Below are 16,431 nucleotides of genomic sequence, written 5' to 3'. Positions count from 1 at the left end.
CACAGCATGAGTTGAGGGTCTCGTTTTTGAAAGTATTCATCAAACTTTGCCATAACGGTCGCGTAGTTCCCGGGATTTTCGGCTGGAAGTTTCTCTTTGAAACATACTAGCAAAAGTATGGCTCGGTGACATAACAACACAAGTTGACGAGGCTTGCTCAACACAACAACTTTATTCTCTAAGCATCTTGGGTAATACAACAGCTTAACACAACTTCCGGTTACGAATATATTACACTGCTTTCCCCCAGATTTTCAGGATGCACTTATACCCAAGACATAGTGATAACCTACAGTTACAGGTTAAGTTTAACAACTGGTTTTCTAATCCTTTGAGATCTTCGCAAAACTGTAGGTGGACTACTTACAACTAAAGGAGATACAACAGTATCCTCGTTTTCAGGCAGATCTACATGTGGTTCAGAAGTACTATCGAGAGGATTCACATTATCATCATTTATTTTCTGACCACTTGATTCAGGCACCACGACATCTGGCTCACTGACATCATCTGGTACATTATCATGTGCTCTTATCATGTGATCAGTGTGCACATATCTGGTTTTGTGTCCTGTCCTAACTACATAGGTTCTGGGCCCACAAACTTCAATTATAGTGCCTGGAATCCACTTATCAGTCTTAGAATTAGCCCTCGAGTTTCGTACCCGCACCCCGTCATTTCTTACAAAGGATCTTTCCCTCTTACATTTCAAATCCTTATACATTTTCTGTTTCTCTTGCTTATTCTCTACAACTTGTGCCAGATTAGGCTTAATCAGACTTAATCTTGTTCTTAGGCAACGCTTCACCATCAACTCAGCGGGGGTCACACCAGTTGTACTGTGAGGGGTTGTGCGATACCGAAATAGAAAATTAGCAAGTCTGTGTTTCATAGAGATGCCCTTTTTACCCTCAAGCACTTGTTTAACTAAAGCATCCTTAACAACTCTCACAGACCTCTCCGCTGCCCCATTAGATTGAGGGTGATAGGGTGGAACCAACGTGTGCTTGATGCCGTTTTTGCGCATGAATTCGGCAAATTCAATGGACGTAAACTGTGGTCCGTTGTCGGACACCACCTCTTCGGGTAAACCATGAGTAGCAAAAATTAAACGGAGCTCATCAGTAGTCCGTTCAGTAGTTGTAGAGCTCATATGTTTCACTTCAATCCACTTTGAGTGGCTATCGATTACTACAAGGAAGTAATCATTACCCTTCAGACAGAAATCAATATGGATCCGTTGAAATGGTCTAGTTGGCCACTTCCATGGGATCAGGGGTGCACTGGGTGGGGCATTTCTAACATTTTGGCATACCGTACATACTCTCACTGCTTCCTCGATTTCCTGATCCATTTTTGGCCACCACATGCATGTACGAGCAATTGCTTTCATACCACATATACCAGGGTGTTCCCAATGCAACTGCCCCAGCATTTTGGCTCTAAAGATTGGTGGAATAATCACCCTAGAGCCCCAAAGGACACAATCCTGTTCACAGGACAGCTCATTTCTTCTATTATGATAGGGTTTGAGGGTCTCATCAGGACACCCTTCTGGCCAACCTGACATCACAAATTGATGTACCTTACCAAGTACAGGATCTACAAGGGTTGCCTTTCCTATATCTTCTGCAGTGATTGGAAAATCATCATCAATTACACTCACACTGTAGACCACACCCTCACTTCCCACTGTGGAGTCCTCACGTGGTAGCCTTGAGAGAGCATCACAGTTGGCATGGTCTTCAGATCTTTTGTATTCAATCTCATAGTCATACGCCGAAAGTACTAGAGCCCACCTCTGCATTCGAGCTGCTGCTAGTGTGGGGATAGCGGATTTTGGATTGAAAATTGCCAACAATGGTTTGTGATCAGTGATCAGGGTAAATTTACGCCCATACAAAAATTGGAGAAATTTTTTTACACCAAAAACAATTGATAATGCTTCACGCTCAATTTGTGCATAGTTCCTTTCACTTGAACTCACTGTCCGAGAGGCATAGGCTATTGGCCTCTCCTGGCGATCATCCATCACATGGCTAATAACTGCTCCAATTCCATAGCTGGATGCATCACAAGCAAGTCTCAGTTCACGGTCCCCATCATAATGCACCAACAGTGCATCACTGGTGAGACCTTGTTTACAAGCTTCGTATGCTTGCTGACACTCTTTTGTCCATGTCCACTGGACACCCTTTTTGAGGAGCTCATGTAATGGTGCTAGTGTGGTTGCTAAACCTGGTAGAAATGGGTGATAGTACTGGACCATGCCCAAAAAAGATCTCAACTCACTGACATTTTGTGGTACTGGTGCCCTTTTTACAGCATCCACTTTTTCCTCAACTGGATGCAAACCTTCAGCATCTATCTTCAAACCCAAATAGACAACTTTCCTCTTCAGAAATTCACACTTTGCCATCTTCAAATGCAGGTTATATTTATGCAACCTCTCCAATACCTCAGCCAGGATTTTGATATTCTCCTGCCAACTGACACCACCAATAAAAATGTCATCCTGCTTACACACACATTTTTCTACTCCTTGCAAAATCATATCCATTTTAGCTTGGAATATTTTAGGTGCTGATTTAACCTCATATGGTAATTTGGTGTAGGAATAGAGTCCCTTGTGTGTGCTAATTGTCAGGTACTCACGACTTGCTTTATCAACACTTAGCTGAGCATATGCATGCGACAAATCAAGTTTACTGAAAAATTTTGATCCCGAGAGGGCAGCATACAAGTCCTGTTGGGTGGGAAGGGGATACTGCTCATCTTCAACAGCTGAGTTGATGGTTACTTTGTAGTCCCCACAAATTCTAACCGATTTGTCAGCCTTTGGCACAACTACTATTGGGCTTGCCCAGTCTGATCTGTCAGTTTTAATGATTACCCCATTTTTCTCTAATTTATCCAACTCCTTTTCAACTTCATCTTTTAGTGCATATGGAACCCTACGTGGCTTAATAAATATGGGCTTTGCACCATCTTTCATGGTGATGTGTGCTTCCAACCCTTTCATGCCCTCATAGCTATCTTTGAACAACTCACTGTGTTTAACTAGTAATCCATCAAGTTGACTTTTGGCACTTTCCAACTCGGATCTTGTTAAACTAAATATTTCACCCCACTCAAGCCTTATATGGTTTAACCAATTTCTTCCCAGCAAAGTAGGCTTCTTCTCATAATCAGCTACAATAATTGGCAATGTATATTCATGGCCCTTGTACACTACATTACACAGCATTTCACCACACACTGTGAGGGTTTCACCCGTATAGGTTTTCAATTCAACTTTTGACGGACGAAGTGGAAAATTACTGAATTTCTGAGAATGTGCGCTCTTACTCATTACTGAGTAATCAGCTGCAGTGTCTACTTCCATTGCACATGGTGAACCATTTATGGTCATTTCTACAGTATAACTTTTGTTGGTAGGATTATCTGTACCAACTGCATACATGGAAGAAATACCTAACTCATCATTATCATCATAACCTTCTGTGTTTGATTCTAAGACACTATGAACAGTACCTTTAGCTCCTGGTTGTTTTGTTTTCATGCTAGACTCAACATCTTTACTGTGACAAACTGATGCAAGGTGACCTACTTTGCTACATTTGTAGCATTTTGCTTAGGTGCAGCATGCTTACCACCACACCGGTTACATGAGGGTTCCTTAGTGTTTACAGTTTCCAGTTTATTTACTATGCCTTGGCTGTCATCACTTGCACTGACAGGACGGAATTCTTGGGTGTTCTTCTCTGCCATTTCCATTGACTTTGCAATCTGGCACGCTTTCTCAAAAGAAAGATCCTCGGTGTTCAAAAGTTTATTCTGCATTTTGGGATTGTTCAATCCGCACACAAAACGGTCTCTCAGAGCTCGGTTGAGAAACTCTCCATAGTTACGGTTAGTTATCCATAGAATCGATAACTTCTTCAAGGCCACAATAAAGTCACTGATGGATTCGTCTTGTTTTTGATAGCGAGTTCCAAAATGAAAACTCTCTGCTATCTCCAATGGCGCTGGATTGTAATGTTTCTCCAATGCTTTGACAATGTCCGCAAAAGGAGTGTCTTTTGGTTTCACTGGTGCCAGCAGATTGCTCAGGGTAGAATATGCTTCGGGTCCAATCTCAGTCAGAAAGATAGCACGTTTTGTATTTGCAACTGCGAGATTGGCTTCCTCTTTACCCTCGCCTGTTTCTTCTATGATATTATTTGCCATGAAGAACATTTCCATTCTTTCCACATAGGAACGAAAAGTCTCTCGCTCAGGGCTGAACTCGCCGACACGACCAAACAATCCAATTCCCGCCATTTTGATAGCACGTGCTCAAACTTTGATCAAGTTGCCTCGGTCGAAAACAAGCCTTTTTCCTCACACAGAGAAAATCAAAACTTCACTGGATTTCTCATGCGTCTTCGTGCATGTAGAGTATCCCATCCTCGTCGCCAAAATGAAACATACTAGCAAAAGTATGGCTCGGTGACATAACAACACAAGTTGACGAGGCTTGCTCAACACAACAACTTTATTCTCTAAGCATCTTGGGTAATACAACAGCTTAACACAACTTCCGGTTACGAATATATTACACTCTTCTCCTCCGGCGGGGTCGTCACGCTCGGGTAAGACGATGAAATTTGAGTAAATTTCCAAACACGGCTCGCCGATGTGGTTTAATACCAGCCCCACTTTCATTTCATCAGGTTTCTTTGCAGCTCCAATTGCTTTGAGGTAAATTTCGAACTTTTGTTTCCATTTCCCCCACGAATGAGCGAGATTTCCCGTCGAAATTTCCAGCGGTACCGGCGGTCTGGCAAATGACACACTTTCCGCCATCTTGTTTGAACCACGTGTGTAGGATCCGCGTGCAGTTTGACGGGTCAATTCGTCCATTCAACCGTTCCTCCGACTGGTTTGATCTCAGCAACTGTAGGCTAGTAGGACGATCTCGCTTCTGACACCATGTTGTGTCCGGAAAGGTACCAAGACAACAGACATTGATGCAACATGCTTTAATACGGTCGATTCCTACAGCTAGCACAATTCTCCCCCCTACCGCCGGTCAGCGGTCAGTTAGGACTTCATGTTACTACACTCTCTACAACGGCCACTTCTTTCACAACAGCCACCTCTCCACAACGGCCACTTCTTCACAACGTCCACATCTCTACAACGCTCACCTCTCCCCAACGACCACCTCTCCACAACGGTCACCTCTTCACAACGGCCACATCTCTACAACGGCCACCTCTTCACAACAGCCACCTCTCCACAACAGCCACCTCTCCACAACAGCCACCTCTCAACAACGGCCACCTTTCTAGAACGGCCACCTCTCTACAACGGCCACCTCTCCACAACGGTCACCTTTCTACAACGGCTACCTTTCTACAACGGCCACCTTTCGACAACGGCTACCTCTCTACAACGACAACTTCTTTCACAACGGCCACAACTCCAAAACGGCTACCTCTCCACAACGGCCATTTTTCTATAACACCACCTCTCCACAACAGCCACCTTTCTACAACGGCCAACTCTCTACAACGGCCACCTATCTATAACGGCCACCTCTCCACAACAACCACCTCTCTACCGCGGCCACCTTTCTACAACGGCCACCTCTCTACAACGATCACCTCTCTACAACGGCCACCTCTCTACAACAGCCGCCTCTCTACAACGGCCACTTCTCTACAACGGCCACTTCTTTCACAACGGCCACAACTCCACAACGTCTACCTCTCCACAAGGGCCACCTCTCTACAGCGGCCACCTCTCTACAACGGTCACCTCTCTACAATGGCCACCTCTCTACAACAGCCGCCTCTCTACAACGGTCACCTCTCTACAACGGTCACCTCTCTACAACGGCCGCCTCTCTACAACGGTCACCTCTCTACAACGGTCACCTCTCTACAACGGTCACCTCTCTACAACGGCCTCCTTTCTACAACACCACCTCTCTACAACGGCCAATTAATTAATTAGACAATTGGTAAATACAAAACCACACTTTTTATTGGAGAAGGTCACTTCTGGTATATTATAATATCGGAGGAATATTTTGTGGAGACATTTCATCGCCTCTTTTTAGCAGTACATGTCCAAATAAAGCTGGAGTGAATTTTTACGTACAAGAAAATGACCTATAATTCATGAACTTACAAAACATGAATCAACATAAACAAGGTAAAAACTCGAAGGTGTACTGGAACGAAGTGAGATTGTTAAACAAATGAAAAGTAAACGTGAACTTACCCTTGACGGCCTTAAAATCGACAACTCGTGTGTTAATAAATTAATTAATTCTGTACGGCTAGTTTTCTTGAATCAAGAATCAAGCCACAGGCAGCTCGTGCATTATGTGAGGAAATTGATGCTTTAAGCCTCGGTTTCATGAGATCTCGAACATGAGCACAAGCATAAGCATAAGCCGAAGACACCCACAGCACTAGGAGAAGCACAAGCGCATACTATTGATGACGCACATAACACAAGCATAAGGAGAAAAAACACTTTGGTTTTTCCTATGCTTATGCTTACGCTTATGCTTACCCTTAATAAAAGGCCGGTCCTCACTTGCGACGCAAGCATAAGTATAAACATAAGCATAAGAAGCTTAAGCCTGGTTCCCACTTGTGAGATAAGCATAGCACTAGCGAGATAAGCAGGTTCCCACTTGTGAGATCAGCATAACACTAGTGAAATAAGCACAAGCATAAGCACAAGAAAAAGAAACATGTTTCTTTTTTCTTGTGCTTGCGCTTATGCTTATTTCACTAGTGTTATGCTTAAATCTCACAAGTATGAACCAGGCTTTGTGCGCTAGTGAGGACAGCCACGATATAAGCATAAGCATAAGCTTTCTTCTTAAATAAAGGCTGGTTTTCACGAGAGCATAAAGACAAGCACAAGCACAAGCATAAGCACAAGTGAAAACAGCCGCGACATAAACATAAGCAGAAGCAGAAACATAAGAAGAATGAAACCACTTATTTGTTTTGTGCAGTTTTCACTAGTGACGCGCTCGACATAAGCATAAGCATAAGTACAAGAAAAACGAACAGTTCCGACACAAGACAAATAAGTGGGTTCGTTCTTCTTATGTTTCCGCTTATGCTTATGTTTATGTCGCGGCTGTTTTCACTTGTGCTTATGCTTATGCTTGTGCTTGTGCTTGTGCTTATGTTCTAGTGAAAACCAGCCTTTATTATGCTTATGCTTATGATTATTTTCAGTGAGGACATCGTTGACATAAGCATAAAGTGCACGCTGATTGGCTGATAGTCTTACGCTTATGCTTATGTTTATGCTTATGCCAACATGTCCTCACTAGACACTATAGCGGCATAAGCATAAGCATCAGCATAAGAAGAACGCAAGGTTTTGATATTCTTATGCTTATGCTTATTACTTATGTCAATTCCAAACGCCCTGATGATAAGCATAAGCATAAACAAAAACATCGTCCGCCATCTTGGCTTACTTTATCGCGGAGGTATGGAACTAAAAAATAAAGTAATTATCATTATGAGCATGCCTGCGTGCTTATCCTTGAGCTGCGAGCGTCCTAAACACTTAACACGCTTATGCTTGCGATTATGTCGTAGTGAAAACTAGGTTTTTATTGGCATAGAGGTAGTGAGGACGCCCACAACAAAAGCTATTAAGGACGAGCTCATGGTAGTGAGGACGCGCACAACACAAATGTAAGTCCAAGCACAAGCAGAACAAAACATTTTGTTCTTCAGCTGTAAGCATAAGCATAAACATCGTCCAAAATCTTGTTTTGCTATATCGAGGAGGTATGGAACCGAAAATAAGAAAATCAATTTTGCCTTTAACACATGAAGCGGCCAAGCCTTAGTCGATCTTAAATAAAATTTCAAGCATTCGTAGTCTTCTCACCTCGCGTGCAAGATGTCCCAGTTAGGGAGGGACAGTACTCCTGACACAGGGTCTGGATAGGAGGGGGTGCCAATGTCAGTTGTCAGTTAAATTTTGGGCCATTTGTCAGTTGTCAGTTAAGTGGCTGTTAATAATTAACTGAAGACCTAAGTCTCTCCTTGGGCACCTTCCATTCAACCAAAAATTCCTACTCCTAGCTACTTCTGATTCTTTCTCACTCAAAAACAAGTGGCTAACCTGTCAAATTATTCATTTTCTTAAGATAAGGATTACTTCTCAAAGATGCAGAGGATCTCCGAACCTGTTCAGGAGTATCCTGGTTGTACGAAGGTGCCTCAAAAACTTCCGGGAAAGTCCTGAAGCAGTTTTGATGGTATAGCAAGTTGTGCTTAGGCCATGATATAGTACTCATTAGTTCACGTGCATTTTACTGGTGCTTAAGACAATGTTCTAATTGCATTCGAAATCAAACCCCCCAAAATGAGTGATTGTTTCGTTACCTATTTCAGACCTGACTCAAAAATTGATACCTCATCTCAGACCAGACCCTACCTCGAAACTGCTTCTTTTTCAGGTAAACATTTGAGCAGGGCTTTAAAATCCCGATGTCAATTACACCTCGCTTTTCAAGTACTTGTGATAATACATTGTTCGTGGCTAGTCGTGTAACCGCTTCCGGTAAAGTTTAGAAATATTTTCCCATTTGATTGACGTTACCGTGATTGATGTATTAAATGCTTAACAAACATAGCCCAAATTCAGTAAGCTAAGACCCCTTCTGTTCAAGATCGTAAAACAAGTTAGAGCGAAATTCTCATAAGAAAATCAAGACCCGCGAACGTTGGTAAGCTACAATCCACTTATGTTGATATTTACATTGTTACGTAAATTTGTGACTCTAGTGAGAGCTATTCTTAGATTTCAACCGCTCTCAAGGCTCTCTATTAGCATGAGCACATCGCATAATCATTGTGATTACTTTCTAAGTTAGAAACGCAACGATATTTAGTGATTTCTTGATGTAATTATTTCAGTTGACCGCTTTGCTTCGATTCGTATGAAAACGCCCTGAGGCCACAAGATTAGGATTAAAGACAATAAAGATTGTTCTCCTATACTGGCTTGGTGTTCTAAGGAGTTTCGTCTGCGCGTGCAAACAACCCGGGAGAACGAGATTTCAATTCTAACTTAAGAAACCGTTACAAGTCGGGAATCCTTATGCGATATAAGGCGAGATTGCTGTCATTATTTTGTTAGCGAACGGGACTTTGGGCGCGATGTCCAACGAGTTTCCCAAGCAGAAAGGTCTCTGATGAGTCCCTTGGCCGGGACTAAACGAGCTGCGTAAGACTAGCCACGAACAATGTATTTTCAAGAGATGAATGGCAATGAGACTAATATCTGTGCTCTATAGCGATACCAAAACCGCAATGACTTTCCAGGCGATATAGACACTTAAAAGACTTGTGTGGAGATGATCTCGTGATCTCTTTAAACTTCGAGCAGCGTTGCACGCTGTCGTTTTATCAGCCACCTCTCGTAATACAATTATATAGTCTACTCACTTTCTAAACTTGCAAAACCGTCGCGTTAACTTACCTCTAGTCTCAAGAAAATAAAGGCCTAGCTTAAAACTTGTCATGAAAAAAGTGAGGGGGTGGTCTATTTTTTTAGGCATTTAACAAAACACTTTATAACCTTGGGATATTATTATGAGCAAGAAGTTCAGCAACCTTAATATTTTCTTGGCTCGTATATTGTCAAAACTGCACCATCTTTTACAGCATCTAGGAAGCTAGCGATACTTTTATAATGTTAAGACTGTTAGGTACATCATTTTCTTGTCCGGACTTGTTGAGATTTTTTAAAATAAAAGTATAAAGTAACAATTCACTTTTATTGGGGGACTGGGCACTAGTCCTAGTCCTAGGGACTGGGCACTAGTACAAAATGCACGTTTATTTTCAAAATTAATGAAAAACTTAACAAAGTCCGGGCACAAATCTTTTGTTGCTAGCCTTTTGAGCTATGTAGATGCATTCAAGTTAAAAGACTGCTGACTGCCATTTTCGTTCAAAGGTTTTTTGGAATTTTTTTGGCCGGATAAAGTCACGTGACCTAATTTGCAAATATTAGAAAAAAAATATAGATATGGCAAAGTTTGCAAACCTGTTAGTCTGAAAACGTTTTAGGCTACTGTGGTCAAAGCTTTAGAAGATAGACCATCCCCTTAATTTTTTGCTGCAAAGTGTTTTGATGTTAGTGCCTTCGCTGCAAAGTCGTTTCGGGACATGATCTCATAGAACCGTGCTAGATAATCTGATTTCAGATGTCCTTGTTATCCTGAAGTTTACAGAAGTTTTGATTGATTTCAACTCGTTGGCCAACGTCTCGAAACGTCTTTCAACGCACCACTGAGAAGAAAGGTATTGTGGTAGCGGCCTACTTCATCCAAACGCAAATATGTCACAAACGTGGTCAGGCACAAAGCCTCAACAGTGGCCAAAAAATTCTTGAGTATCGAAACGACCACAAAGCAATTTTGTGTGCAAGCATCAAAAAGGTGAGCGTGCGAGGTCACTTCCAATCTACCAGTGCAGGAGCGGCATTCCTAGAAACGACACTACTGATATAATTCTTAGATTCTTAACATCTAGACTAATTCTTTTTAAGTGATTTTAATTTTTACATAGAAATTTACGATGTAATTTTTGAGTGCTTTCCATTACGCCACAAATGCCGGAAATTTCGGTCGGAAGTCAAATGGAAACGTGCGTTTCCGTTTGGTCCGACCGGAATATTCGGAACCAGGTCTCTGGAGCTCGAGGTGGCCCACTTTGACCGGTCGGACCGGTCGGATCGAAATTTGCCGTTCCATTTCGACAAAACGGTTCATTGCTCTACTTCTTTTCAGTAGATTTCACTTATGTAGGGAAAGGAATGAAAATGGTACGAGCCATTCCTCTTGGTTGGCCCAGTTTGATCGGAAAATGTCGTTCCATTTTTCCTCGGGTATTCATTCCCACTGGTCTCTGACCGGTCGGTCTGGCATAATGGAAAGCACCCTTTGTCCTTATAGATATGTTTCTTATATCAACATTTTAATACTATTTATTTATTTATTTAGACCTGAATTTATGAAAACCTTTTCAATACTTTGCAACAAGTCACCCATATGCACTTTGATTTTAGGACTCCTAAAGGCCTTCAAATTACTCTAAGCTTTCTTCGCTTCCTGTTTACCATTTCTATAATAATAATAATAATAATAATACTAATACTAATACTAATACTAATACTAATAATAATAATGATGATGATGATGATGATGATAAGACATTGCCCGGATGTGAACCCTATGACTCTTTCAGTCATTATTTTCTGAATTCAGTTGCTCATAGCCCTTTTGATTAAATTTACTGTTCCTGAAAAGCCCCATTGGAAAGGTTTGCCGTTTATATGATTTGATATTAACAAAGTTTAGAAAGTTTTTTTCCACTGGATCAAGATAACGTTATACAAGAATTTGATTTGACTGCAATTTTTAAGGTCATTCCCCACATTTGTATCGCGCATCCTTACTGCGCATAATTTATGGCGTCCTTAGCGCGCGCTCGTGCACGCGCATATTGAAAACATGACGGATTTGCCTTGATATTGAGCTCTGTCAGTTGAAAATGGCATCTTGCTCACCAACGAGCACGGGTACCCCAATTTTTTTTCCAGTCATTTTAATCAACTAATCATAAGTTTTGCGTGAGAAAAGACTGATCCAATTTCTATTGCTGAAAATTGAATAAATAAGAAAAATAGCAGATACACTGTGGTCTTTTCTGTTTTGCAGTCGGTAACCACGTCAAGAAATTTGGTTCAAATTTTTAATCAAGGATTTAGCTTTCTGTCTGAATCAAACTTAAAATGTTTATTTGTGTCCGACACAATGTATTGACTGTAGTTTAATGCGTGTTCTTATGAGTCTGGGCTCACAAAGATTTTACAATTCTTATAATAAGCATTAAATAATGCCAAAATGGGGCATTTTCAATGCCTCACTGCTCCTTAATGAGCATGGGCACCCCCATTTTTTATTTCAAAATTGAAGTTATCATATGACAAATATTCAGTGGACAAAGTTTGAACAAAACTCTATGCTCACTTTTATTTCAGAGGAATTACCTTAAATATAGTTATTTAGTTTAGATTAAATATAGTTATTGTTCAGACCCGATAACAGATCTTCGCAAGATCATCTAGCTGCTGTCGAGGCATGCATTCCCGATGTCCGCCCATGTTTGATTTATAACCGCCTGTTAATCAAAGATTTGAAAACTGAGTTCTTTTAATTGTTGGTTCCCGCCATCGGTTAGTAAGAGGTATGTCTTGGCTTATCCTATCCTATCGGGCCTATCTAATCTTATAACTGAACGGCTCTCCGGTAACATAACCGCTCATTTTTTTCTTCTAGCCTCGGAGGGTTTGTTTTCCAAACCAAAGTATCGGGCAAATATATTTTGTAGTTTATATATGTTATTTGCCGGCTGGGAGGTCCGTATGGTGAAAAACTGTGACCGAGGGCAGCATTTTCAGCATTTTCAAGCACTATACGGACCGACCCAAAGCCGGCAAATAACATGTTTATTTTTTTTCTCCTGCAGTAAATTGGTTTTACAGATTACAGATGGGTTTGTTTACGCAACTCTTGTCACTGAATCGGCTTCCGCGCCGTCTGCTAACGATTTGCAAAAATCTCGGCAACGAGCGAGTAACTCAGATAGTAGACAAAGAAAGATGTTTTAAAAAACAGATTTTTTTTCGAAGTACTTTACGTTAGTTGCATTTATTTCACCAGTTAAGTTCTCCAAAATTGTTTTTGCGGTGTGAAATTTCGTGCGAAGTTTGAAGTTTTACTACAAAAACAATTTCTGTCAGTCGTTGCTTTTAAAATCACTTGAAATCAGACTTTTCTACCGTAAATTGAATAGCAGAAAGCGAGGAAATTCGTGAAGTGTATTCCACTAAGTTCTCCTAAATACAGCAACGATCAGAGAGGTAAACTCGACTGAAATTGACTCAAATGTTATGGCGAGAGAAACACAGGGTTACGCGCCATTACAGCGCCAAGCTACAAACAACCAAGCAAACTCTCACAACTTCAAAACACTCGATTAAATTTACTTACAGTGACTTTCCTTGCCATTTTAAAGTTAACAGAGATAAACTTGCGTTGACTAATCGTCGATGGACGTGTAAAAAAGGCAAAAGATTGACGACTACCGCCAACTTTTAGGAGCGAAATTTAGGCTGCAAAGAAAAAATCCGGCCCGTGGGCCGTATCGTAAAAAGCTGGACCGGTCACGTGCGTATGATTAGCCAATCAAATTCGAAGATTTAGGAATCCGGCCCGCTAAGATGCTTGAGAAAAAAATAAATTTTGTTATTTGATTTCTGTCTTCATCTCCCCTCCCTGGAATACGGACCAGTTTCCTGATTTTGTTTATAGATGCGGCGCTTCTCACTTGTTTGTCAATGCGGATTTGCTTTAAAATAGATATCTCATCTCACCTCATGTCACCTAGAATATAATAGATCTTGCGTCCTCTCGTGTCATGTCATCTCATTTCACCTCACTGCATCTTATCTCATCTCGTTTTATCTCATCTCATTTCATTTCTCTCGCCTCATTCATCTAATCTTACCTCATCTCATCTTATCTCATCTCATCTCATCTTATATCTCCCATCTCATCTCATCTCATCTCATCTCATCTCATCCTATCTTAACTTCTTCTCTTTTCTCATCAGGCTTATTTAAATCTTAACTTATCTGGTCTTGAGTAATGATATCTTTGTTCGCTGCCGACGCAACACAACAGTCGTCTGGTTTGTGTTTTTTGGAATGAAGAACTTTTTGTTCCTTCAGAAAGTAGAGTAACGGATTTTTTATGAAATTTATTGCGTCAAACGAAAGCGGACAAGATGTGTGATCTAGGCAATGTTTAAAACGTCTGAATTCTTTGCGAAAAAGACGAAACTTACATGATTTTGAAGGATACATGAGGAATGCTTAAATCTAACATGACACTTCCTTTTGTATTGTCAGTGGTCGAGATTCTCAACCAGACAATTAAACGATGTGATTCTCTTATTGACGAGGAGTACAAGAAGTCAGGAATAGGCTACGGAAACATAGATACCATTAAGCGATTATCCAAACTTATCGAATAAGTTGACACGATAGCCGGGACGAAAACCTATTCCAACTTTCCAAAGTTGTCCTTGGAGGTAACTCCATAAAATATTTACCATAGCCTCGTGGTATAAGTAAACCTAACGGACTTCGTTAGAATCGTCTAGCCTCTTATCTGCTTATCTTTTGTGCATAATTTTCCTTTTGCTTTTCTATTAATTTCTCATCTTATCTCATCTCATCTTATGTGTAACATGTTATAACCAAAATAACGCCTGTAAAGGTTTTTGATCGGGGCGACAGATAACACTAATATATTACCAACTGTGTTGCACCTAGATATGACTAATATGTTTTGATCAAACAACAAGAACATTGGAGTACATTCCATAGACGACACATGGTAAATACAAAGTTATCTCAAAACAGTCGCCCAACAATCGCAGCTGAGTTTTAAAACATTAACCGGCGATTCTAGCTACAATGGTTGCGGGAAGGAAGTGTTTATTACAGAGAACGAGAGCACAGGCATTAATTGCTTAATAGATATCAAATCGAAACGAACCATCTGTTGTTTTTTTCCTTGTTGAACGGCACTCAACATAGCCACAGCAAGGAGCAAAGGGTGTAAGTTTCTAGTTTATTCACTATCTCTGCTGGATACGGCACCTAAAATTTTTAAGTATGTCAGTAGTTATTTACTTTCGAATTTCGAAATATCGACTGGACATGTGTACTGAATGATTTGTAAAATAGGGAACTAGAATAGTATCTTCTAATATGCAAAGTTACATTCCCCGAGTCAGCGAGGAACGTTTGCCGAAATAACAAAGCCGATGGTTTCGTTCGAATTTACTATCACCGATATTTTTTTGACTTATCGCGTGGTTTGGTTGATAAATATTCATCACATTTCAATAGCTTATTTGCTGTATCCTTCTGTTGAATCACTGAGGGTTTCTTAAAAGAAAAGAAAGCAAACGATACAGCTGGCAATATTACATCTGAACACACAAAATATAATACAGTAGCATCTGTTTTACCCTGTGTTCCTCTCGAGCAGAGCTACCGTAATCAATTAGCTGATACCTGATTCATTTATGGAACAATAAATACAGCTAAACTGATTATCGCTTTTGCAAATTCAAAATTCAAGCTTGTATAGAAATCGATCGAGGCATTGTTGAATGGTTTTGCAATTCAACTGTTTTGGTTGAAAAACTTGGGGACTATTCTGACTGCTAGACTATACTGCCAGATCGAAGCGAAACTTTCCTGATGTATTCTTAGTTTTCGGCAACAAAAGCCCACTTCAAACAATAGCCAACTTCGACAACTGTCAGAAAGAAACTATTCAAAGCAGCCGTAATGGACTATGATTCTCAAACAAAAATTTATTTCTTACATTTAAATGATAATCGCAAGAACGATGAGTACTTTTGAAAGAATAGTGATAATTGTGCGTAAACACCCTTGCCATTCTTTCCACCCGAAGTAAATTTAGATTAACCTTTTTTGTTATTCGAAGCCTTTGTTCCGTGGCAGAAAAGCAAGGAATAAAAAGGCTGTTAAACACCTCGCTTTCTGCGGAAAATAATTGCCACACTGAACTTGAGAAAAATTCTTCCCTTTGTACAATGGTACCTTACAAGCCGGTATTTAAAGCATTTTTACGGCCTTCGTTTATGATATCTTGTCAAAACACTGCGCATCTTTATTGTTTGCTATTAAAAAGAAAAACACTGAAGCATTACAAAACCTGACCCCTGTGGTCAAATTAATCCATAAGGCCGCTTTTTACAATCGCTCCCCTGTTGGTAAAGCACTAAAGAACACCGTTGTTGGAATTTTTGTCAAAATTAATCCGTAGTTAAGGGTAAGGAAAACCAAAGCTTAGTACTATGATTTTTATCACGATTGGTTATGGTGATATCACATGACGACAGAGCACTCGAAATTGTTGAAAACGAACACAGGTACACTCGTATAATTCTTTGATTGATTGATATACGCCAAAAAAGATATTACAAATTTATGTCATAATATCAAGATATATCTGTTAATAGGCTTTTGTAAGTGTCGCGTTATAAATCACCTATAGCGTGGTATTTATATATAGTTCAAAGAAAAAAAATAATGAACAAGGTCAAGCGTTAGTATGGAGATGGGAAAATAAATAAAGATGAACAGTACAACTGAGTGTAATTTGTTAGATTGTCGTCTTGTTCTTTACCGTTGTACAAGTTGGCATTGATTCAAACGGACAGTTTCCATGAAGTTATTAGAAAAGCACTTCAGTCGGACTGCTCTTTGTCCTTTGGA

General features: G+C 40.4%; 2 protein-coding genes across 2 annotated transcripts in view; both read right to left on the bottom strand.

Moving 5' to 3' along the window:
* The window catches only part of LOC145479610 (uncharacterized), a 385,465-nt gene that overhangs the window by 190,698 nt on the left and 178,336 nt on the right, over positions 1-16,431 (bottom strand). The window lies entirely within an intron of this gene.
* Positions 15,675-16,431, bottom strand: part of LOC145479373 (uncharacterized) — a 117,845-nt gene continuing 117,088 nt past the window's right edge. The window contains exon 2 of the mRNA XM_081457722.1: positions 15,675-15,689. The gene's annotated coding sequence lies outside the window, so the exon portion shown is untranslated. The remainder of the gene's footprint in view (positions 15,690-16,431) is intronic.

The sequence above is a fragment of the Orbicella franksi genome, chromosome 1 (assembly GCF_964199315.1).
Source record: "Orbicella franksi chromosome 1, jaOrbFran1.1, whole genome shotgun sequence".
Taxonomy (NCBI): domain Eukaryota; kingdom Metazoa; phylum Cnidaria; class Anthozoa; order Scleractinia; family Merulinidae; genus Orbicella; species Orbicella franksi.
This window is presented reverse-complemented; position numbering and strand designations above follow the sequence as displayed.